Source organism: Hyla sarda, chromosome 1 (assembly GCF_029499605.1).
Source record: "Hyla sarda isolate aHylSar1 chromosome 1, aHylSar1.hap1, whole genome shotgun sequence".
NCBI classification, from domain to species: domain Eukaryota; kingdom Metazoa; phylum Chordata; class Amphibia; order Anura; family Hylidae; genus Hyla; species Hyla sarda.
Genome location: NC_079189.1, coordinates 836,685 through 863,500, shown reverse-complemented (window position 1 = coordinate 863,500; position 26,816 = coordinate 836,685). Strand labels below are relative to the sequence as shown.

At 41.7% G+C, this 26,816-nt stretch overlaps 1 protein-coding gene across 2 annotated transcripts in view; it reads right to left on the bottom strand.

Annotated features, from left to right (window-relative positions):
* The window catches only part of LOC130282659 (oocyte zinc finger protein XlCOF22-like), a 33,721-nt gene extending 13,700 nt beyond the window's left edge, over nt 1-20,021 (bottom strand). For both annotated transcript variants that reach the window (XM_056531166.1, XM_056531243.1), the window contains exon 1: nt 19,937-20,021. The gene's annotated coding sequence lies outside the window, so the exon portion shown is untranslated. The remainder of the gene's footprint in view (nt 1-19,936) is intronic.
* Between the last annotated feature and the right edge of the window lie 6,795 nt (nt 20,022-26,816).

The window sequence follows — 26,816 nt, the reverse complement described above, 5'->3', positions numbered from 1 at the left end:
ACAGGGACCACATCATATATCACATACACATCCTCACTTATTATATATATATCATACAGGGATCACATCATATATCACATACACATCCTCACTTATTATATATATCATACAGGGGTCACATCATATATCACATACACATCCTCACTTATTATATATATATCATACAGGGATCACATCATATGTCACATACACATCCTCACTTATATATATCATACAGGGATCACATCATATGTCACATACACATCCTCACTTATTATACATCATACAGGGGTCACATCATATATCACATACACATCCTCACTTATATATATATCATACAGGGGTCACATCATATATCACATATACATACTCACTTATTATATATATATATCATACAGGGGTCACATCATATGTCACATACACATCCTCACTTATTATATATATCATACAGGGATCACATCATATGTCACATATACATCCTCACTTATATATATATCATACAGGGATCACATCATATGTCACATACACATCCTCACTTATATATATCATACAGGGATCACATCATATATCACATACACATCCTCACTTATATATATATATATATATATATTATACAGGGGTCACATCATATATCACATACACATCCTCACTTATATATATATCATACAGGGATCACATCATATATCACACACATCCTCACTTATTATATATATCATACAGGGATCACATCATATATCACATACACATCCTCACTTATTATATATATCATACAGGGATCACATCATATAATACATACACATCCTCACTTATATATATCATACAGGGATCACATATATCACATACACATCCTCACTTATTATATATATCATACAGGGATCACATCATATGACACATACACATCCTCACTTATTATATATATCATACAGGGATCACATCATATATCACATACACATCTTCACTTATATATATATATCATACAGGGATCACATCATATATCACATACACATCCTCACTTATTATATATATCATACAGGGGTCACATCATATATCACATACAAATCCTCACTTATTATATATATCAAACAGGGATCACATCATATATCACATACCTCACTTATTATATATGTCATACAGGGATCACATCATATGTCACATACACATGCTCACTTATTATATATATATATATATATATATATATATCATACAGGGATCACATCATATATCACATACACATCCTCACTTATTATATATCATACAGGGATCACATCATATATCACATACACATCCTCACTTATTATATATATATATATACCATACAGGGGTCACATCATATATCACATACACATCCTCACTTATTATATATATCATACAGGGGTCACATCATATATCACATACACATCCTCACTTATTATATATATATATCATACAGGGGTCACATCATATATCACATACACATCCTCACTTATATATATATATAATACAGGGATCACATCATATATCACATACACATCCTCACTTATATATATATATATATATATATCATACAGGGGTCACATCATATATCACATACACATCCTCACTTATTATATATATCTTACAGGGGTCACATCATATCATATACACATCCTCACATATATATCATACAGGGATCACATCATATATCATATACACATCCTCACTTATATATATATATCATACAGGGATCACATCATATATCACATACACATCCTCACTTATATATATCATACAGGGATCACATCATATATCACATACACATCCTCACTTATATATATATATCATACAGGGGTCACATCATATGTCACATACACATCCTCACTTATTATATATATCATACAGGGATCACATCATATATCACATACACATCCTCACTTATATATATATATATTATACAGGGATCACATCATATATCACATACACATCCTCACTTATATATATCATACAGGGATCACATCATATATCACATACACATCCTCACTTATTATATATATCATACAGGGATCACATCATATATCACATACACATCCTCACTTATTATATATATATCATACAGGGGTCACATCATATATCACATACACATCCTCACTTATATATATCATACAGGGATCACATCATATATCACATACACATCCTCACTTATTATATATATCATACAGGGATCACATCATATATCACATACACATCCTCACTTATATATATCATACAGGGATCACATCATATATCACATACACATCCTCACTTATTATATATATCATACAGGGATCACATCATATATCACATACACATCCTCACTTACTATATACTAGCTGAGTACCCAGCGTTGCCCGGTTTTTCCTTCCTAATCCTTGTTGGGGAGGAAAATAAACAAAGGAGGAAGCTTTTGACTTCATATCCCGTCCTCCTATCCCGACCTGTAATATGTGACCAGGTAATGAAATTTCTCCAGCCGTACAGAAGTTATGTGGGAACATACATTTCCCATTGATTTGCATGGGACTTTAAACAAAAAACCCGACCCTCACAAATGGGGGTAGTTAAGGGTTAAATTAACTATCCTATATTTTAAGTGGACATATAAGTAACATGTGACCAAGTATTATGGAAATATCTCCAGCCGTTTGGAAGTTCTGCAGTAACATATATTTCCCATAGACTTGTATAGGACTTTAAACATAAGCCCCGCCCCTGGCAAATGGGGGTGAGTAAGGGTTAAATCACTGATCCTATGTTTGTTGATGACATATAAGTAACATGTGACCAAGTGTAATGGTAATGTCTACAGCCGTATGGACATGATGCTGGAAAATACACACATATATACACATACACACATATAAAACTCAACGTGTGTGTGTATGTATGTATATATGTGTGTGTATATATGTATATATGTGTATGTTCCAGCATCATGTCCAAACGGCTAAAGATATTACCATTACACTTGGTCACATCTTACTTATATGTCACCAACAAACATAGGATCAGTGATTTAACCCTTACTCACCCCCATTTGCCAGGGGCGGGGCTTATGTATAAAGTCCCATACAAGTCTATGGGAAATATATGTTACTGCAGAACTTCCAAACGGCTGGAGATATTTCCATAATACTTGGTCACATGTTACTTATATGTCCACTTAAAATATAGGATAGTTAATTTAACCATTAACTACCCCCATTTGTGAGGGTCAGGGTTTTTTGTTTAAAGTCCCATGCAAATCAATGGGAAATGTATGTTCCCACATAACTTCTGTACGGCTGGAGATATTTCATTACCTGGTCACATATTACAGGTCAGGATATGAGGACGGGATATGAAGTCAAAAGCTTCCTCCTTTGTTTATTTTCCTCCCCAACAAGGATTAGGAAGGAAAAACCGGGCAACGCTGGGTACTCCGCTAGTATATAGTAAGTGAGGATGTGTATGTGATATATGATGTGATCCCTGTATGATATATATAATAAGTGAGGATGTGTATGTGATATATGATGTGATCCCTGTATGATATATATAATAAGTGAGGATGTGTATGTGATATATGATGTGACCCCTGTATGATATATATATAATAAGTGAGGATGTGTATGTGATATATGATGTGACCCCTGTATGATATATATAAGTGAGGATGTGTATGTGATATATGATGTGATCCCTGTATGATATATATATAATAAGTGAGGATGTGTATGTGAGATATGATGTGACCCCTGTATAATATATATAATAAGTGAGGATGTGTATGTGATATATGATGTGATCCCTGTATGATATATATATATATAAGTGAGGATGTGTATGTGATATATGATGTGACCCCTGTATAATATATATATAATAAGTGAGGATGTGTATGTGATATATGATGTGATCCCTGTATGATATATATATAATAAGTGAGGATGTGTATGTGATATATGATGTGATCCCTGTATGATATATATATATAAGTGAGGATGTGTATGTGATATATGATGTGACCCCTGTATAATATATATAATAAGTGAGGATGTGTATGTGATATATGATGTGACCCCTATATAATATATATAATAAGTGAGGATGTGTATGTGATATATGATGTGACCCCTGTATGATATATATAAGTGAGGATGTGTATGTGATATATGATGTGATCCCTGTATAATATATATAATAAGTGAGGATGTGTATGTGATATATGATGTGACCCCTATATAATATATATAATAAGTGAGGATGTGTATGTGATATATGATGTGACCCCTGTATGATATATATAAGTGAGGATGTGTATGTGATATATGATGTGATCCCTGTATAATATATATAATAAGTGAGGATGTGTATGTGATATATGATGTGACCCCTGTATGATATATATATAATAAGTGAGGATGTGTATGTGATATATGATGTGATCCCTGTATGATATATATAATAAGTGAGGATGTGTATGTGATATATGATGTGATCCCTGTATAATATATATAATAAGTGAGGATGTGTATGTGATATATGATGTGACCCCTGTATGATATATATATATAATAAGTGAGGATGTGTATGTGATATGATGTGACCCCTGTATAATATATATATAAGTGAGGATGTGTATGTGACATATGATGTGATCCCTGTATGATATATATAATAAGTGAGGATGTGTATGTGACATATGATGTGACCCCTGTATGATATATAATAAGTGAGGATGTGTATGTGATATATGATGTGAGCCCTGTATGATATATATAATAAGTGAGGATGTGTATGTGATATATGATGTGACCCCTGTATGATATATATAATAAGTGAGGATGTGTATGTGATATATGATGTGACCCCTGTATGATATATATATATAATAAGTGAGGATGTGTATGTGATATATGATGTGACCCCTGTATGATATATATATAATAAGTGAGGATGTGTACGTGATATATGATGTGATCCCTGTATGATATATATATAATAAGTGAGGATGTGTATGTGATATATGATGTGATCCCTGTATGATATATATATAATAAGTGAGGATGTGTATGTGACATATGATGTGACCCCTGTATAATATATTTAATAAGTGAGGATGTGTATGTGATATATGATGTGACCCCTGTATGATATATATAATAAGTGAGGATGTGTATGTGATATATGATGTGACCCCTGTATGATATATATAAGTGAGGATGTGTATGTGATATATGATGTGACCCCTGTATAATATATATAATAAGTGAGGATGTGTATGTGATATATGATGTGATCCCTGTATGATATATATATAATAAGTGAGGATGTGTATGCGATATTATATATATCATACATTGATCACAGCATATATCACATACACATCCTCACTTATTATATATATCATACAGGGGTCACATCATAAGTGAGGATGTGTATGTGATATATGATGTGATCCCTGTATGATATATATAATAAGTGAGGATGTGTATGTGATATATGATGTGATCCCTGTATGATATATATAATAAGTGAGGATGTGTATGTGATATATGATGTGACCCCTGTATAATATATATAATAAGTGAGGATGTGTATGTGACATATGATGTGATCCCTGTATGATATATATAATAAGTGAGGATGTGTATGTGATATATGATGTGACCCCTGTATGATATATATAATAAGTGAGGATGTGTATGTGATATATGATGTGATCCCTGTATGATATATATCATAAGTGAGGATGTGTATGTGATATATGATGTGACCCCTGTATGATATATATAATAAGTGAGGATGTGTATGTGATATATGATGTGATCCCTGTATGATATATATAATAAGTGAGGATGTGTATGTGATATATGATGTGACCCCTGTATGATATATATAATAAGTGAGGATGTGTATGTGATATATGATCATAGGCGTGCGCACGGGGTGTGCTGGGTGTGCCCAGGCACACCCTAATCAAGCCCAGGGAGGCATCCGAGGCCACCATGAGCAGATCGCAGAGGACCCCCCCGTCACATTCGGGACATCCCTGTGTCCCGAAAGATCTTTTCGGGACACAAGGATGTCCCGGTTACCTTTCTACAGTGGCCCCCGTGTTAACTGTCAAAACACAGGGGCCGCCGGGAAGTAGCGCACGCAGGGACGTCATTGACGTCCCGTGCGTGCGCCCATAGCAACAGAGGAGCGGAGATTCAAGGAAGAGGATGCGCGCGCCGGCAGGAATGGTAAGTGACCAACACGAGCTGGTGTGGGGGAAGCTATGTGGGGGAAACTATACTGCACCTAATGTGGGGAAAACTATACTGCACCTAATGTGGGGGAAACTATACTGCACCTAATGTGGGGGAAACTATACTGCACCTAATGTGGGGGAAACTATACTGCACCTAATGTGGGGGAAACTATACTGCACCTAATGTGGGGGAAACTATACTGCACCTAATGTGGGGGAAACTATACTGCACCTAATGTGGGGGAAACTATACTGCACCTAATGTGGGGGAAACTATACTGCACCTAATGTGGGGGAAACTATACTGCACCTAATGTGGGGGAAACTATACTGCACCTAATGTGGGGGAAACTATACTGCACCTAATGTGGGGGAAACTATACTGCACCTAATGTGGGGGAAACTATACTGCACCTAATGTGGGGGAACTATACTGCACCTAATGTGGGGGAACTATACTGCACCTAATGTGGAAAGATATACTGCACCTAATGTAGGGGAACTATACTGCACCTAATGTGGGGAAACTGTACTGCACCTAATGTGGAAAGATATACTGCACCTAATGTGGGGAACTATACTGCACCTAATGTGGGGGATCTATACTGCACCTAATGTGGGGGAACTGTACAGCACCTAATGTGGAAAGATATACTGCACCTAATGTGGGGAACTATACTGCACCTAATGTTGGGAGCTATACTGCACCTAATGTGGAGGAACTATACTGCACTTAATGTGGGGGAACTATACTGCACTTAATGTGGGGGAACTATACTGCACCTAATGTGGGGGAACTATACTGCACCTAATGTAGGGGAACTATACTGCACCTAATGTGGGGGAACTATACTGCACCTAATGTGGGGGAAACTATACTGCACCTAATGTGGGGGAAACTATACTGCACCTAATGTGGGGGAAACTATACTGCACCTAATGTGGGGAAAACTATACTGCACCTAATGTGGGGGAAACTATACTGCACCTAATGTGGGGGAAACTATACTGCACCTAATGTGGGGGAAACTATACTGCACCTAATGTGGGGGAACTATACTGCACCTAATGTGGGGGAAACTATACTGCACCTAATGTGGGGGAAACTATACTGCACCTAATGTGGGGGAAACTATACTGCACCTAATGTGGGGGAACTATACTGCACCTAATGTGGGGGAACTATACTGCACCTAATGTGGGGGAACTATACTGCACCTAATGTGGGGGAACTATACTGCACCTAATGTGGGGGAACTATACTGCACCTAATGTGGGGGAACTATACTGCACCTAATGTGGGGGAAAGTATACTGCACCTAATGTGGGGGAAAGTATACTGCACCTAATGTGGGGGAAAGTATACTGCACCTAATGTGGGGGAAAGTATACTGCACCTAATGTGGGGGAACTATACTGCACCTAATGTGGGGAGAACTATACTGCACCTAATGTGGGGAGAACTATACTGCACCTAATGTGGGGAAAACTATACTGCACCTAATGTGGGGAAAACTATACTGCACCTAATGTGGGGGAAAGTATACTGCACCTAATGTGGGGGAACTATACTGCACCTAATGTGGGGGAACTATACTGCACCTAATGTGGGGAGAACTATACTGCACCTAATGTGGGGAAAACTATACTGCACCTAATGTGGGGGAAACTATACTGCACCTAATGTGGGGGAAACTATACTGCACCTAATGTGGGGGAAACTATACTGCACCTAATGTGGGGGAAACTATACTGCACCTAATGTGGGGGAACTATACTGCACCTAATGTGGGGGAACTATACTGCACCTAATGTGGGGGAAACTATACTGCACCTAATGTGGGGGAAACTATACTGCACCTAATGTGGGGGAAACTATACTGCACCTAATGTGGGGAAAACTATACTGCACCTAATGTGGGGGAAAGTATACTGCACCTAATGTGGGGGAACTATACTGCACCTAATGTGGGGGAACTATACTGCACCTAATGTGGGGGAACTATACTGCACCTAATGTGGGGGAAAGTATACTGCACCTAATGTGGGGGAAAGTATACTGCACCTAATGTGGGGGAAAGTATACTGCACCTAATGTGGGGGAAAGTATACTGCACCTAATGTGGGGGAAAGTATACTGCACCTAATGTGGGGGAACTATACTGCACCTAATGTGGGGAGAACTATACTGCACCTAATGTGGGGAAAACTATACTGCACCTAATGTGGGGAAAACTATACTGCACCTAATGTGGGGAAAACTATACTGCACCTAATGTGGGGGAAAGTATACTGCACCTAATGTGGGGGAAAGTATACTGCACCTAATGTGGGGGAACTATACTGCACCTAATGTGGGGAGAACTATACTGCACCTAATGTGGGGAGAACTATACTGCACCTAATGTGGGGAAAACTATACTGCACCTAATGTGGGGAAAACTATACTGCACCTAATGTGGGGGAAAATACTGCACCTAATGTGGGGGAACTATACTGCACCTAATGTGGGGGAACTATACTGCACCTAATGTGGGGGAACTATACTGCCAGCCTAATGTGGGGGAACTATACTGCCAGCCTAATGTGGGGGAACTATACTGCCAGCCTAATGTGGGGGAACTATACTGCACCTAATGTGGGGGAACTATACTGCCCCTAATGTAGGGGAACTATACTGCACCTAATGTAGGGGAACTATACTGCACCTAATGTGGGGGAACTATACTGCACCTAATGTGGGGGAACTATACTGCACCTAATGTGGGGGAAACTATACTGCACCTAATGTGGGGGAAACTATACTGCACCTAATGTGGGGGAAACTATACTGCACCTAATGTGGGGGAAACTATACTGCACCTAATGTGGGGGAAACTATACTGCACCTAATGTGGGGGAACTATACTGCACCTAATGTGGGGGAACTATACTGCACCTAATGTGGGGGAACTATACTGCCAGCCTAATGTGGGGGAACTATACTGCCAGCCTAATGTGGGGGAACTATACTGCCAGCCTAATGTGGGGGAACTATACTGCACCTAATGTGGGGGAACTATACTGCACCTAATGTAGGGGAACTATACTGCACCTAATGTAGGGGAACTATACTGCACCTAATGTAGGGGAACTATACTGCACCTAATGTAGGGGAACTATACTGCACCAAATGTGGGGGAACTATACTGCACCTAATGTGGGGAGAACTATACTGCACCTAATGTGGGGAGAACTATACTGCACCTAATGTGGGGAGAACTATACTGCACCTAATGTGGGGAGAACTATACTGCACCTAATGTGGGGAGAACTATACTGCACCTAATGTGGGGAAAACTATACTGCACCTAATGTGGGGAAAACTATACTGCACCTAATGTGGGGGAAAGTATACTGCACCTAATGTGGGGGAAACTATACTGCACCTAATGTGGGGAGAACTATACTGCACCTAATGTGGGGAGAACTATACTGCACCTAATGTGGGGGAACTATACTGCACCAAATGTGGGGGAACTATACTGCACCAAATGTGGGGGAACTATACTGCACCTAATGTGGGGGAAACTATACTGCACCTAATGTGGGGGAAACTATACTGCACCTAATGTGGGGGAAACTATACTGCACCTAATGTGGGGGAACTATACTGCACCTAATGTGGGGGAACTATACTGCACCTAATGTGGGGGAACTATACTGCACCTAATGTGGGGGAAAGTATACTGCACCTAATGTGGGGGAAAGTATACTGCACCTAATGTGGGGGAAAGTATACTGCACCTAATGTGGGGGAAAGTATACTGCACCTAATGTGGGGGAACTATACTGCACCTAATGTGGGGAGAACTATACTGCACCTAATGTGGGGAGAACTATACTGCACCTAATGTGGGGAAAACTATACTGCACCTAATGTGGGGAAAACTATACTGCACCTAATGTGGGGGAAAGTATACTGCACCTAATGTGGGGGAAAGTATACTGCACCTAATGTGGGGGAACTATACTGCACCTAATGTGGGGGAACTATACTGCACCTAATGTGGGGAGAACTATACTGCACCTAATGTGGGGAGAACTATACTGCACCTAATGTGGGGAGAACTATACTGCACCTAATGTGGGGAAAACTATACTGCACCTAATGTGGGGGGAAATACTGCACCTAATGTGGGGGAAAATACTGCACCTAATGTAGGGGAACTATACTGCACCTAATGTGGGGGGAACTATACTGCACCTAATGTGGGGAGAACTATACTGCACCTAATGTGGGGAGAACTATACTGCACCTAATGTGGGGAAAACTATACTGCACCTAATGTGGGGGAAAGTATACTGCACCTAATGTGGGGGAAACTATACTGCACCTAATGTAGGGGAACTATACTGCACCTAATGTAGGGGAACTATACTGCACCTAATGTGGGGGAACTATACTGCACCTAATGTGGGGGAACTATACTGCACCTAATGTGGGGGAAACTATACTGCACCTAATGTGGGGGAAAATACTGCACCTAATGTGGGGGAACTATACTGCACCTAATGTGGGGGAACTATACTGCACCTAATGTGGGGGAACTATACTGCACCTAATGTGGGGGAACTATACTGCCAGCCTAATGTGGGGGAACTATACTGCCAGCCTAATGTGGGGGAACTATACTGCCAGCCTAATGTGGGGGAACTATACTGCCCCTAATGTAGGGGAACTATACTGCACCTAATGTAGGGGAACTATACTGCACCTAATGTGGGGGAACTATACTGCACCTAATGTGGGGGAACTATACTGCACCTAATGTGGGGGAAAATACTGCACCTAATGTGGGGGAAAATACTGCACCTAATGTGGGGGAACTATACTGCACCTAATGTGGGGGAACTATACTGCACCTAATGTGGGGGAACTATACTGCACCTAATGTGGGGGAACTATACTGCCAGCCTAATGTGGGGGAACTATACTGCCAGCCTAATGTGGGGGAACTATACTGCCAGCCTAATGTGGGGGAACTATACTGCCCCTAATGTAGGGGAACTATACTGCACCTAATGTGGGGGAACTATACTGCACCTAATGTGGGGGAAACTATACTGCACCTAATGTGGGGGAAACTATACTGCACCTAATGTGGGGGAAACTATACTGCACCTAATGTGGGGGAAACTATACTGCACCTAATGTGGGGGAAACTATACTGCACCTAATGTGGGGGAAAGTATACTGCACCTAATGTGGGGGAACTATACTACACCAAATGTGGGGGAACTATACTGCACCAAATGTGGGGGAACTATACTGCACCTAATGTGGGGGAAACTAAAATGCACCTAATATGGGGGAAACTATACTGCACCTAATGTGGGAGAAACTATACTGCACCTAATGTGGGGGAAAGTATACTGCACCTAATGTGGGGGAAAATACTGCACCTAATGTGGGGGAACTATACTGCACCTAATGTGGGGAGAACTATACTCCACCTAATGTGGGGAGAACTATACTCCACCTAATGTGGGGAGAACTATACTCCACCTAATGTGGGGGAACTATACTGCCAGCCTAATGTGGGGGAACTATACTGCCAGCCTAATGTGGGGGAACTATACTGCCAGCCTAATGTGGGGGAACTATACTGCACCTAATGTGGGGGAACTATACTGCACCTAATGTAGGGGAACTATACTGCACCTAATGTAGGGGAACTATACTGCACCTAATGTGGGGGAACTATACTGCACCTAATGTGGGGGAAACTATACTGCACCTAATGTGGGGGAAACTATACTGCACCTAATGTGGGGGAAACTATACTGCACCTAATGTGGGGGAAACTATACTGCACCTAATGTGGGGGAAACTATACTGCACCTAATGTGGGGAGAACTATACTGCACCTAATGTGGGGGAACTATACTGCACCTAATGTGGGGGAACTATACTGCACCTAATGTGGGGGAACTATACTGCCAGCCTAATGTGGGGGAACTATACTGCCAGCCTAATGTGGGGGAACTATACTGCCAGCCTAATGTGGGGGAACTATACTGCCAGCCTAATGTGGGGGAACTGTACTGCACCTAATGTAGGGGAACTATACTGCACCTAATGTAGGGGAACTATACTGCACCTAATGTAGGGGAACTATACTGCACCTAATGTAGGGGAACTATACTGCACCTAATGTAGGGGAACTATACTGCACCTAATGTAGGGGAGAACTATACTGCACCTAATGTGGGGAGAACTATACTGCACCTAATGTGGGGAGAACTATACTGCACCTAATGTGGGGAGAACTATACTGCACCTAATGTGGGGAAAACTATACTGCACCTAATGTGGGGGATAGTATACTGCACCTAATGTGGGGGAAACTATACTGCACCTAATGTGGGGGAAACTATACTGCACCTAATGTGGGGGGAACTATACTGCACCTAATGTGGGGGAACTATACTGCACCTAATGTGGGGAGAACTATACTGCACCTAATGTGGGGGAACTATACTGCACCAAATGTGGGGGAACTATACTGCACCAAATGTGGGGGAACTATACTGCACCTAATGTGGGGGAACTATACTGCACCTAATGTGGGGGAACTATACTGCACCTATAGTGGGGGAAACTATACTGCACCTAATGTGGGGGAAACTATACTGCACCTAATGTGGAGGAAACTATACTGCACCTAATGTGGGGGAAACTATACTGCACCTAATGTGGGGGAAACTATACTGCACCTAATATGGGGGGAACTATACTGCACCTAATGTGGGGGAACTATACTGCACCTAATATGGGGGAACTATACTGCACCTAATGTGGGGAAACTGTACTGCACCTAATGTGGAAAGATATACTGCACCTAATGTGGGGAACTATACTGCACCTAATGTGGGGGATCTATACTGCACCTAATGTGGGGGAACTGTACAGCACCTAATGTGGAAAGATATACTGCACCTAATGTGGGGAGCTATACTGCACCTAATGTGGGGGAACTATACTGCACCTAATGTGGGGGAACTATACTGCACCTAATATGGGGGAACTATACTGCACCTAATGTGGGGAAACTGTACTGCACCTAATGTGGAAAGATATACTGCACCTAATGTGGGGAACTATACTGCACCTAATGTGGGGGATCTATACTGCACCTAATGTGGGGGAACTGTACAGCACCTAATGTGGAAAGATATACTGCACCTAATGTGGGGAACTATACTGCACCTAATGTGGGGAGCTATACTGCACCTAATGTGGAGGAACTATACTGCACTTAATGTGGGGGAACTATACTGCACTTAATGTGGGGGAACTATACTGCACCTAATGTGGGGGAACTATACTGCACCTAATGTAGGGGAACTATACTGCACCTAATGTGGGGGAACTGTACTGCACCTAATGTGGGGGAACTGTACTGCACCTAATGTGGGGGAACTGTACTGCACCTAATGTGGGGGAACTGTACTGCACCTAATGTGGGGGGACTGTACTGCACCTAATGTGGGGAAACTATACTGCACCTAATGTAGGGGAACTGTACTGCACCTAATGTAGGGGAACTGTACTGCACCTAATGTAGGGGAACTGTACTGCACCTAATGTAGGGGAACTGTACTGCACCTAATGTAGGGGAACTGTACTGCACATAATGTGGGGAACTGTACTACACCTAATGTGGGGGAACTGTACTGCACTTAATGTAGGGGAACTGTACTGCACTTAATGTAGGGGAACTGTACTGGTGCAGTACAGTTCCCCCACATTAGGTGCAGTACAGTTCCCCCGCATTAGGTGCAGTACAGTTCCCCCGCATTAGGTGCAGTACAGTTCCCCTTCATTAGGTGTAGTACAGTTCCCCCACATTAGGTGCAGTACAGTTCCCCCACATTAGGTGCAGTACAGTTCCCCCACATTAGGTGCAGTACAGTTCCCCCACATTAGGTGGCACCTAATGTGGGGGAACTGAACTGCACCTAATGTGGGGGAACTGTACTGCCAACCTAATGTGGGGGAACTGTACTGCCAACCTAATGTGGGGGAACTGTACTGCCAACCTAATGTGGGGGAACTGTACTGCCAACCTAATGTGGGGGAACTGTACTGCCAACCTAATGTGGGGGAACTGTACTGCACCTAATGCGGGGGAACTGTACTGCACCTAATGTGGGGGAACTGTACTGCCAACCTAATGTGGGGGAACTGTACTGCCAACCTAATGTGGGGGAACTGTACTGCCAACCTAATGTGGGGGAACTGTACTGCCAACCTAATGTGCGGGGACTTATACTGCACCTAATGTGGGGGAACTATACTGCACCTAATGTGGGGGAACTATACTGCACCTAATGTGGCGGGACTTATACTGCACCTAATGTGGGGGAACTATACTAACTGTGTGTATGTGTGCGTATATATACATATATGCGCGGCGTGAGTTTGTGCTTTAGGGTGCACACCCTAATGCAATAGGCTGCGCACGCCTATGTATATGATGTGATCCCTGTATGATATATAATAAGTGAGGATGTGTATGTGATATATGATGTGATCCCTGTATAATATATATATATAATAAGTGAGGATGTGTATGTGATATATGATGTGACCCCTGTATAATATATATAATAAGTGAGGATGTGTATGTGATATATGATGTGATCCCTGTATGATATATATATATAATAAGTGAGGATGTGTATGTGATATATGATGTGACCCCTGTATAATATATATAATAAGTGAGGATGTGTATGTGATATATGATGTGATCCCTGTATGATATATATAATAAGTGAGGATGTGTATGTGATATATGATGTGACCCCTGTATAATATATATAATAAGTGAGGATGTGTATGGGATATATGATGTGATCCCTGTATGATATATATAATAAATGAGGATGTGTATGTGATATATGATGTGATCCCTGTATGATATATATAATAAGTGAGGATGTGTATGTGATATATGATGTGACCCCTGTATGATATATATATAATAAGTGAGGATGTGTATGTGATATATGATGTGATCCCTGTATGATATATATAATAAATGAGGATGTGTATGTGATATATGATGTGATCCCTGTATGATATATATATATAATAAGTGAGGATGTGTATGTGACATATGATGTGATCCCTGTATGATATATATAATAAGTGAGGATGTGTATGTGATATATGATGTGACCCCTGTATAATATATATAATAAGTGAGGATGTGTATGTGATATATGATGTGACCCCTGTATAATATATATAATAAGTGAGGATGTGTATGTGATATATGATGTGACCCCTGTATAATATATATAATAAGTGAGGATGTGTATGGGATATATGATGTGATCCCTGTATGATATATATAATAAGTGAGGATGTGTATGTGATATATGATGTGACCCCTGTATAATATATATAATAAGTGAGGATGTGTATGGGATATATGATGTGATCCCTGTATGATATATATAATAAATGAGGATGTGTATGTGATATATGATGTGATCCCTGTATGATATATATAATAAGTGAGGATGTGTATGTGATATATGATGTGACCCCTGTATGATATATATATATAATAAGTGAGGATGTGTATGTGATATATGATGTGATCCCTGTATGATATATATAATAAATGAGGATGTGTATGTGATATATGATGTGATCCCTGTATGATATATATAATAAGTGAGGATGTGTATGTGATATATGATGTGACCCCTGTATAATATATATAATAAGTGAGGATGTGTATGTGATATATGATGTGACCCCTGTATAATATATATAATAAGTGAGGATGTGTATGTGATATATGATGTGATCCCTGTATGATATATATAATAAGTGAGGATGTGTATGTGATATATGATGTGACCCCTGTATAATATATATAATAAGTGAGGATGTGTATGGGATATATGATGTGATCCCTGTATGATATATATAATAAATGAGGATGTGTATGTGATATATGATGTGATCCCTGTATGATATATATAATAAGTGAGGATGTGTATGTGATATATGATGTGACCCCTGTATGATATATATATAATAAGTGAGGATGTGTATGTGATATATGATGTGATCCCTGTATGATATATATAATAAATGAGGATGTGTATGTGATATATGATGTGATCCCTGTATGATATATATATATAATAAGTGAGGATGTGTATGTGACATATGATGTGATCCCTGTATGATATATATAATAAGTGAGGATGTGTATGTGATATATGATGTGATCCCTGTATGATATATATAATAAGTGAGGATGTGTATGTGATATATGATGTGACCCCTGTATAATATATATAATAAGTGAGGATGTGTATGTGATATATGATGTGACCCCTGTATAATATATATAATAAGTGAGGATGTGTATGTGATATATGATGTGACCCCTGTATGATATATATAATAAGTGAGGATGTGTATGTGATATATGATGTGATCCCTGTATGATATATATAATAAGTGAGAATGTGTATGTGACATATGATGTGACCCCTGTATGATATATATATAATAAGTGAGGATGTGTATGCGATATTATATATATCATACATTGATCACAGCATATATCACATACACATCCTCACTTATTATATATATATCATACAGGGATCACATCATATATCCCATACACATCCTCACTTATTATATATATCATACAGGGGTCACATCATATATCACATACACATCCTCACTTATTATATATCATACAGGGGTCACATCATATATCACATACACATCCTCACTTATTATATATATCATACAGGGATCACATCATATATCACATACACATCCTCACTTATTATAAATATCATACAGGGGTCACATCATATATCACATACACATCCTCACTTATTATATATATCATACAGGGGTCACATCATATGTCACATACACATCCTCACTTATTATATATATTATACAGGGGTCACATCATATATCACATACACATCCTCACTTATTATATATATCATACAGGGGTCACATCATATATCACATACACATCCTCACTTATTATATATATCATACAGGGATCACATCATATATCACATACACATCCTCACTTATTATATATATCATACAGGGATCACATCATATATCACATACACATCCTCACTTATTATATATATCATACAGGGGTCACATCATATATCACATACACATCCTCACTTATTATATATATCATACAGGGATCACATCATATATCACATACACATCCTCACTTATTATATATATCATACAGGGGTCACATCATATATCACATACACATCCTCACTTATTATATATATATCATACAGGGATCACATCATATATCACATACACATCTTCACTTATTATATATATTATACAGGGATCACATCATATATCACATACACATCCTCACTTATTATATATATTATACAGGGATCACATCATATATCACATACACATCCTCACTTATTATATATATCATACAGGGATCACATCATATGTCACATACACATCCTCACTTATTATATATATCATACAGGGGTCACATCATATATCACATACACATCCTCACTTATTATATATATATCATACAGGGGTCACATCATATATCACATACACATCCTCACTTATTATATATATCATACAGGGATCACATCATATGTCACATACACATCCTCACTTATTATATATATATCATACAGGGATCACATCATATATCACATACACATCCTCACTTTATATATATATATATATATTATACAGGGATCACATCATATATCACATACACATCCTCACTTATTATATATATCATACAGGGGTCACATCATATGTCACATACACATCCTCACTTATTATATATATCATACAGGGGTCACATCATATGTCACATACACATCCTCACTTATTATATATATCATACAGGGATCACATCATATATCACATACACATCCTCACTTATTATATATATATCATACAGGGATCACATCATATATCACATACACATCCTCACTTATTATATATATCATACAGGGATCACATCATATATCACATACACATCCTCACTTATTATATATATCATACAGGGATCACATCATATGTCACATACACATCCTCACTTATTATATATATCATACAGGGATCACATCATATGTCACATACACATCCTCACTTATATATATATATCATACAGGGATCACATCATATATCACATACACATCCTCACTTATTATATATATCATACAGGGATCACATCATATGTCACATACACATCCTCACTTATTATATATATCATACAGGGATCACATCATATGTCACATACACATCCTCACTTATATATATATATCATACAGGGATCACATCATATATCACATACACATCCTCACTTATTATATATATCATACAGGGATCACATCATATATCACATACACATCCTCACTTATTATATATATATATATCATACAGGGATCACATCATATGTCACATACACATCCTCACTTATTATATATATCATACAGGGATCACATCATATATCACATACACATCCTCACTTATTATATATATTATACAGGGGTCACATCATATATCACATACACATCCTCATTTATTATATATATATCATACAGGGGTCACATCATATATCACATACACATCCTCACTTATTATATATATATATCATACAGGGGTCACATCATATATCACATACACATCCTCACTTATTATATATATTATACAGGGGTCACATCATATATCACATACACATCCTCACTTATTATATATATTATACAGGGGTCACATCATATATCATATACACATCCTCACTTATTATATATATCATACAGGGGTCACATCATATATCACATACACATCCTCACTTATTATATATATTATACAGGGGTCACATCATATATCACATACACATCCTCACTTATTATATATATCATACAGGGGTCACATCATATATCACATACACATCCTCACTTATTATATATATCATACAGGGGGTCACATCATATATCACATACACATCCTCACTTATTATATATATCATACAGGGATCACATCATATATCACATACACATCCTCACTTATTATATATTTATCATACAGGGATCACATCTTATGTCACATACACATCCTCACTTATTATATATATTATACAGGGATCACATCATATATCACATACACATCCTCACTTATATATATCATACAGGGGTCACATCATATATCACATACACATCCTCACTTATATATATCATACAGGGGTCACATCATATATCACATACACATCCTCACTTATTATATATATCATACAGGGGTCACATCATATATCACATACACATCCTCACTTATTATATATATCATACAGGGGTCACATCATATATCACATACACATCCTCACTTATTATATATATTATACAGGGGTGACATCATATATCAGGAGGATTTGCTCCATCACAAGCCGGTCTCGGGGTGTATAGAGGCCCCAATAAACCAAACCCTTCACCTCTGGCCATAAGGCTTCTATAAGGTTCCAGGTGTAATGTCTCTTATCAGTGAAGTTATTAGGGGCCCCTGGAGCCCATATAGGTGATCACCCAGATATCAGCCGAGGAGCCATAAAACCGGTTGGTTCCTACAGGAATACCCGGGATACAGGGGGTGAAGAACCTGATGGGCGCACTCACCAATATTCGCACAAAAAGTCGCACGGACCCAGAGGAAAAAGCTTCATAAATGTCCTGATAAATCTCCAATATAACAAAATCCTCATGGAATCTTACCTCACACACTGCACCTCCTCCCAGCTGAGCCCCGCCCACTCCTGTCACATGACCATCCTCACAGGTCCTTCACCACTAATCTTCTCCTACTGCTGAGCCCCGCCCACTCCTGTCACATGACCATCCTCACAGGTCCTTCACCACTTATCTTCTCCTACTGCTGAGCCCCGCCCACTCCTGTCACATGACCATCCATACAGGTCCTTCACTACTAATCTTTTTCTACTGCTGAGCCCCGCCCACTACTGTCACATGACCATCCTCACAGGTCCTTCACCACTTATCTTCTCCTACTGCTGAGCCCCGCCCACTCCTGTCACATGACCATCCATACAGGTCCTTCACTACTAATCTTCTTCTACTGCTTAGCCCCGCCCACTACTGTCACATGACCATCCTCACAGGTCCTTCACCACTAATCTTCTTCTTATGCTGAGCTCCGCCCACTCCTGTCACATGACTATCCTCACAGGTCCTTCACCACTTATCTTCTCCTACTGCTGAGCCCCGCCCACTCCTGTCACATGACCATCCTCACAGGTCCTTCACCTCTAATACTACAATCTCTTCTATCTTGCTGAGCTCCAGTCCTCCAGTAGTAAGACGAGGCTGAAGTTGGTTTCTTATTCGTCCAGTTTCTTATTCACTGAAGTTGGTTTCTTATTCTCATTGTCTTATAGATGACTGTGACTAATAAACCTTTTCTCCTCTTATTCCTCTGCAGTAAATCTGTTTTTTATACATAAATGTTGAATATTATTTGGGAACAATCAGGTTCAGAAGAAAAAATCTACATTGTTTGTATTTTTCCTGAAAAAAATTATAGTAAAAAATGGATGAAAAAAAATCAGCATTTTGAATAAGTAACTGACGATTTCAAGGGGTTAAACGCCATTGGGCCACTGAATTATCGATGGAAATATAAAGAATATGGGCCCCTCCATAATACCCAACTGCATCCAGCCTGGGCCAAACAGCGGATTAGCATGAAAACAGGTACCAACCTTGCCAACTATATACATTTTCTACATTTTGAATAAGTAACTGATGATTTCAAGGGGTTAAACGCTGTTGGGCCACTGACCTGAGGAATGAAAAATAAAGGGTAATGGTCCCTGCATAATACCCAACTGTATCCAGCCTGGCCCAAACTATGGATTGGCATTAAAAAAGGTGCCAACCTTGCCAACTATATACATTTTCTGCATTTTGAATAAGTAACTGATGATTTTAAGGAGTTAAACGTGGCTGTGCCACTGACCTAAGGGTGGGAATATAAATAGTAAGGCCCCCTCCATAATACCCAACTGTATCCAGTCTGGCCCAAACAGTGGATTGGCATGAAAACAGGTACCAACCTTGACAACTAGATACATTTTTTGCATTTTGAATAAGTAACTGGTGATTTCAATAGGTTGAACACTGTTGGGCCACTGACCTGAGGGTTAAAAAATAAAGGGTAAGGGTCCCTCCATAATACCCAACTGTATCCAGCCTGGCCCAAACAGCAGATTGGCATTAAACCAGGTGAAACCTTGCCACCTATATACATTTTCTGCATTTTGAATAAGTAACTGATGATTTTAAGGGGTTAAACGCTGTTGGGCCACTGACCTGAGGGTTAAAAAATAAAGGGTAAGGGTCCCTCCATAATACCCAACTGTATCCAGCCTGGGCCACACTGTGGATTGGAATTAAACCAGGTGAAACCTTGCCACCTATACCTTTTCTGCATTTTGAATAAGTAACTGATGATTTTAAGGGGTTAAACGCGATTGGGCCACTGACCTAATCTTAGGGGTATAAAGAGTAAGGGCCCCTCTATAATACCCAACTGTATCCAGTCTGGCCCAAACTGTGGATTGGCATTAAAACAGGTGCCAACCTTGCCAACTAGATACATTTTCTACATTTTGAATAAGTAACTGATCATTTTAAGGGGTTAAAGGGTACTCCGCCCCCAGACATCTTATCCCCTATCCAAAGGATAGGGGATAAGATGTCAGATCGCCGGGGTCCCGCTGCTGGGGACCCCAGGGATCCCCGCTGCGGCACTGCGCTATCATTACAGCACTGAGCAAGTTCGCTCTGTACGTAATGACGCGCAATACAGGGGACGGAGCAGCGTGATGTCATGGCTCCGCCCCTCGTGACATCACGGCCCGTCCCCTTAATGCAAGTCTATGGCAGGGGGCGTGGCGACCGCCGCGCCCCCTCCCATAGACTTGTATTGAAAGGGGCGGGTCGTGACGTCACGAGGGGCGGAGCCGTGACGTAACGATGCTCCGGCCCCTGTATTGCGCGTCATTACGTGCAGGGCGATCTCGCTCTGCGCAGCAATGATAGCAGAGTGCCACAGCGGGGATCCCGGGGTCACCAGCAGCGGGACCGCGGCGATCTGACATCCCCTATCCTTTGGATAGGGGATAAGATGTCTAGGGGCGGAGTACCCCTTTAAACGTGGTACGGCCACTTACCTAAGGCCAAAAGTCGCACGTGTGCCTAAGCAATTTTTTGTGCAACCTTTGTGGTTAAGCATAAAGTACCAATCAGCCTTACTTAAGCAATTTTCAGTTTTCACTTTGCTGTGGTTGGGAATTTAAGTCGCACTTAAGCAGAAATAAAAAAAAATAAAACAAAATTGCAGAACCCCTTTAAAAAGTGGCAAGTGTAAGCAAGGTCAGACCTAGCTTAAAAAAAACTTGCTTTTTACTGGATTGTTAAGTCACACAAACAGTCGCAAAGAGGGCTTGTAAGGAAGTGGCATTTGGAAAAAAAATGTAATATTTTGTGTTGTTGTTTTTTTTTTTATTCCTTTACAGGCTTAGTAATGGAATCTGTCTTATAGACGGAATCCATTACTAAGCCGGAGCTTAGACTTAGCCCCAAAAACTAACCCCCAATTATTACCCCGGTACCCACCACCACAGGGGTTCCGGGAAAAGCCGGTACCAACAGGCCTGGAGCGTCAAAAATGGCGCTCCTGTGCCAAGTCAGTATCAGGCTGGCATTATTTAGGCTGGGGAGGGCCAATAACAATGGTCCTCGCCCACCCGAGTATTTATTAATTCTACATATTATTATCATTTTCTCTATTTATTATGTCCTATTAATTTGCACTAGGAGTCAGATGTTACACAGTTCGTATTACATACAAAGAATATATATATATATATATATATATATATATATATATATATATATATATATCTCCCCTGACTGCCCCAACATTATTGAGCCTTAAAAGAATTTTTTATTATTTTACCAAAATGTAATCCTGTACTAATCTAGTTAAGGTCACGTTACAATCAGGTCAATTCTTTTATTCGAACCCTGTGGGCATCTCGTTTCTAGTAGAAGCATCCAATATGTTTCTCTATTATAAAGACGTCTTTTCATATCACCCCCTCTGGGACCTACCGGATTTTTCGCCGTATAAGACGCACTTTTTCTTCCCCAAAACTGGGGGGAAAAAGTCGGTGCGTCTTATACGGCGAATACACCCCTATCGCGGCGGTCCCTGCGCCCATCAATGGCCGGGACCCGCGGCTAATACAGGATATTACCGATCGCGGCAATGTCCTGAATTAACCCTTCAGACGCGGCGATCATAGCTGACCGCCGCGTCTGAAGGGAAAGTGACACTAACCCGGCTGTTCAGCGATTTCACCGCGGCGTCCCGAACAGCCCGACTGAATAGCCGGGTTAGTGCTTACAGGACACCAAGAGGGACCTTACCTGCCTCCTCGGTGTCTTCTCCGTTCAGGGATCCCCTGTATGGCCGGCGCTCTCCTTCCTCGTCATCACGTACGTGCGTCGGCATGCGGAACGACGTGATGGCGGCGACGAGGATACCCGGCCGGCAGCAGAGACGTTCCGGAGCAGCGGGGACACGTGAGTATTACTTCCTATGCAGTGGTCTTCAATCTGCGGACCTCCAGATGCCCTGGATGTCGCTCCATCGCTGTCACCGTGTCCCCGTCGCTCCGGAACGTCTCTGCTGCCGGCCGGGTATCCTCGCTCTCCGTCGCCGCCATCACGTCGTTACGCACGCCGACGCACGTACGCCTGATGATGAGGAAGGAGAGCGCCTGCCATACAGGGGATCCCTGAACGGAGAAGACACCGAGGATATCCAAAGGATAAGGGATAAGATGCCTGATCGTGGGGGCCTGCCGCTGGGGACCCCTGTGATCTTTCACGCAGCACCCCGTTACCATCAGTCCCCGGAGCATGTTCGCTCTGGGTCTGATGACTGGCCATCACGGGGCCGGAGCATTGTGACGTCACGGCTTCGCCCCCTCAATGCAAGCCTATGGGTGGGGGCATGACAGCTGTCACGCCCCATCCCATAGGCTTGTATTGATGGGGCAGAGCGTGACGTCACACGGGGGCAAGGCCGTGATGTCACAATGCTCCGGCCCCCTGATCGCCAGTCATCAGACCCAGAGCGAACATGCTCCGGGGACTGATGGTAACGGGGTGCTGCGTGAAAGATCACAGGGGTCCCCAGCGGCAGGATAGGGGATAAGATGTCTTAGTGCCAGAGTACCCCTTTAGGGTGCGTTCCCACAGGGCTTATACGCAGCGTATTTGACGCTGCGCAAAATGTATGGCAGCAGCGGGAAATACGCTGCGTATTCCTTGCTCACTATACACACAGGGCTTTCCGGTGGCAGCCCTATGTGTGTAGTGAGTTTTGGAGGCGGGGCCGTGTGCCGGCGTGTCTGCAACGCGCGGCTCCGCCTCCAAAACTCACTGTACACATAGGGCTGCCGCCGGAAAGCCCTGTGTGTATAGTGAGCAAGGAATACGCAGCGTATTTCCCGCTGCTGCCATACATTTTGCGCAGCGTCAAATACGCTGCGTATACGCCCTGTGGGAACGCACCCTTAAGGTTAAAATGGGCTTGGTCCTTAAGGGGTTAAAACAAGTCCCAATGAGGCTCAGTAGTGTGTGTGGCCTCCACGTGCCCATATGACCTCCCTACAACGCCTGGGCATGCTCCTGTTGAGATGGAGGATGGTCTCCTGAGGGATGTCCTCCCAGACCTGGACTAAAGCATCCGCCAACTCCTGGACAGTCTGTGGTGGATGGATCGAGACGTCCCAGATGTGCTCAATCGGAGTCAGGGGAACGGGCGGGAAGGCCATAGCATCAATGCCTTCCTCTTGTAGGAACTGCTGACACACTCCAGTCACATGAGGTCCAGCATTGTCTTGTATTAAGAGGAACCCAGGGCCAACCGCACCAGCATATGGTCTCACAAGGGGTCTGAGGATCTCATCTCGGTACCTCTGACAAGTACATGAAGGGCTGTGCGGACCTCCTAAGAAATGTCACCCCACACCATTACTGACCCACCGCCAAACTGGTCATGCTGGAGGATGTTGCAGGCAGCAGAACGTTCTCCATGGCGTCTCCAGACTCTGTCACAAGTGCTCAGTGTGAACCTGCTTTCATCTGTGAAAAGCACAAGGCACCAGTGGTGAATTTGCCAATCTTGGTGTTCTCTAGCAAATGGCAAACGTCCTGTTGGACTGTAAGCACAACCCCAACCTGTGGATGTCTGGCCCTGATACCACCCTTATGTTTTTGACCGTTTGAGTTGGCACATGCACATTTGTGTCCTGCTGGAGGTCATTTTGCAGGGCTCTGGCAGTGCTCCTTGCAAAGGCGGAGGTAGCGGTCCTGCTGCTGGGCTGTTGCCCTCCTACGGCCTCCTCCACATCTCCTGATGTACTGGCCTGTCTCCTGGTAGCGCCTCCGTACTCTGGACACTACACTGACAGACACAACAAACCTTCTTGCCACAGCTCGCATTGATGTGCCATCCTGGATGAGCTGCACTACCTGAGCCACTTGTGTGGGTTGTAGACTCCATCTCATGCTACCACTAGAGTGAAAGCACTGCCAGCATTCAAAAGTGACCAAAACATCAGCCAGGAAGCATAGGAACTGAGAAGTGGTCTGTGGTTACCACCTGCAGAACCACTCCTTTAGTGGGGGTGTCTTGCTAATTGCCTATCATTTCCACCTGTTGTCTGTTCCATGTGAAATTGATTGTCAATCAGTGTTCTTCCTGAGTGGACAGTGGGATCTCACACAAGTGTCAGTGACTTGGAGTTACATTGTGATGTTTAACCTCTTCAGGACGTATGCATACGCCCGTGGCTAGCCGGTTGGGGACCGGGATGCCTGCTGAAATCATTCAGCAGGCATCCCGGCACATTGTCCTGAGAACCCCCCCCCCCCCCATGTCGGCGATCGCAGAAAGTTGCATGTCAATTCAGACATGCGATTTTCTGCTATTCCAGGCCGATCGGGTCTCTGGTGACCCGATCACCCGGAAAATAGGGATCATCGGTACTCTGTGACAGCCCCAATCATCCTGAGGGATAGGAGCGAGGTTGCAGTGCTGCGATCTCCTCCTATCCCCTACCATTAGTCAAAAATGAGTTCTGACCAATGGCAGCGCAGGACAGTAGGTTGCCATGGCAACCCCCAGTCTGCCAACCCCTGGATGTCGGGCAGAATGGGGGGAGAAGATGGAGGCCTTTACCTGAGGACCAGATGCGATGGGGCCCGGTGATCACCGGAGACATCAGCAGAGATCGAGGCGCAGGTAGGGAAACGATGGTGGTGGTGGTGGGGGGGTGGATTGGGAAGGAAGGGGGCAGTAAGACTACTTCCTAGTGGGTGCCAAACTGCAACCCCCAGCATGCCTAGACTGCCCAGACATGCTGGAAGTTGTAGTTCTGTATTATCTGTCCCTTCACATTTT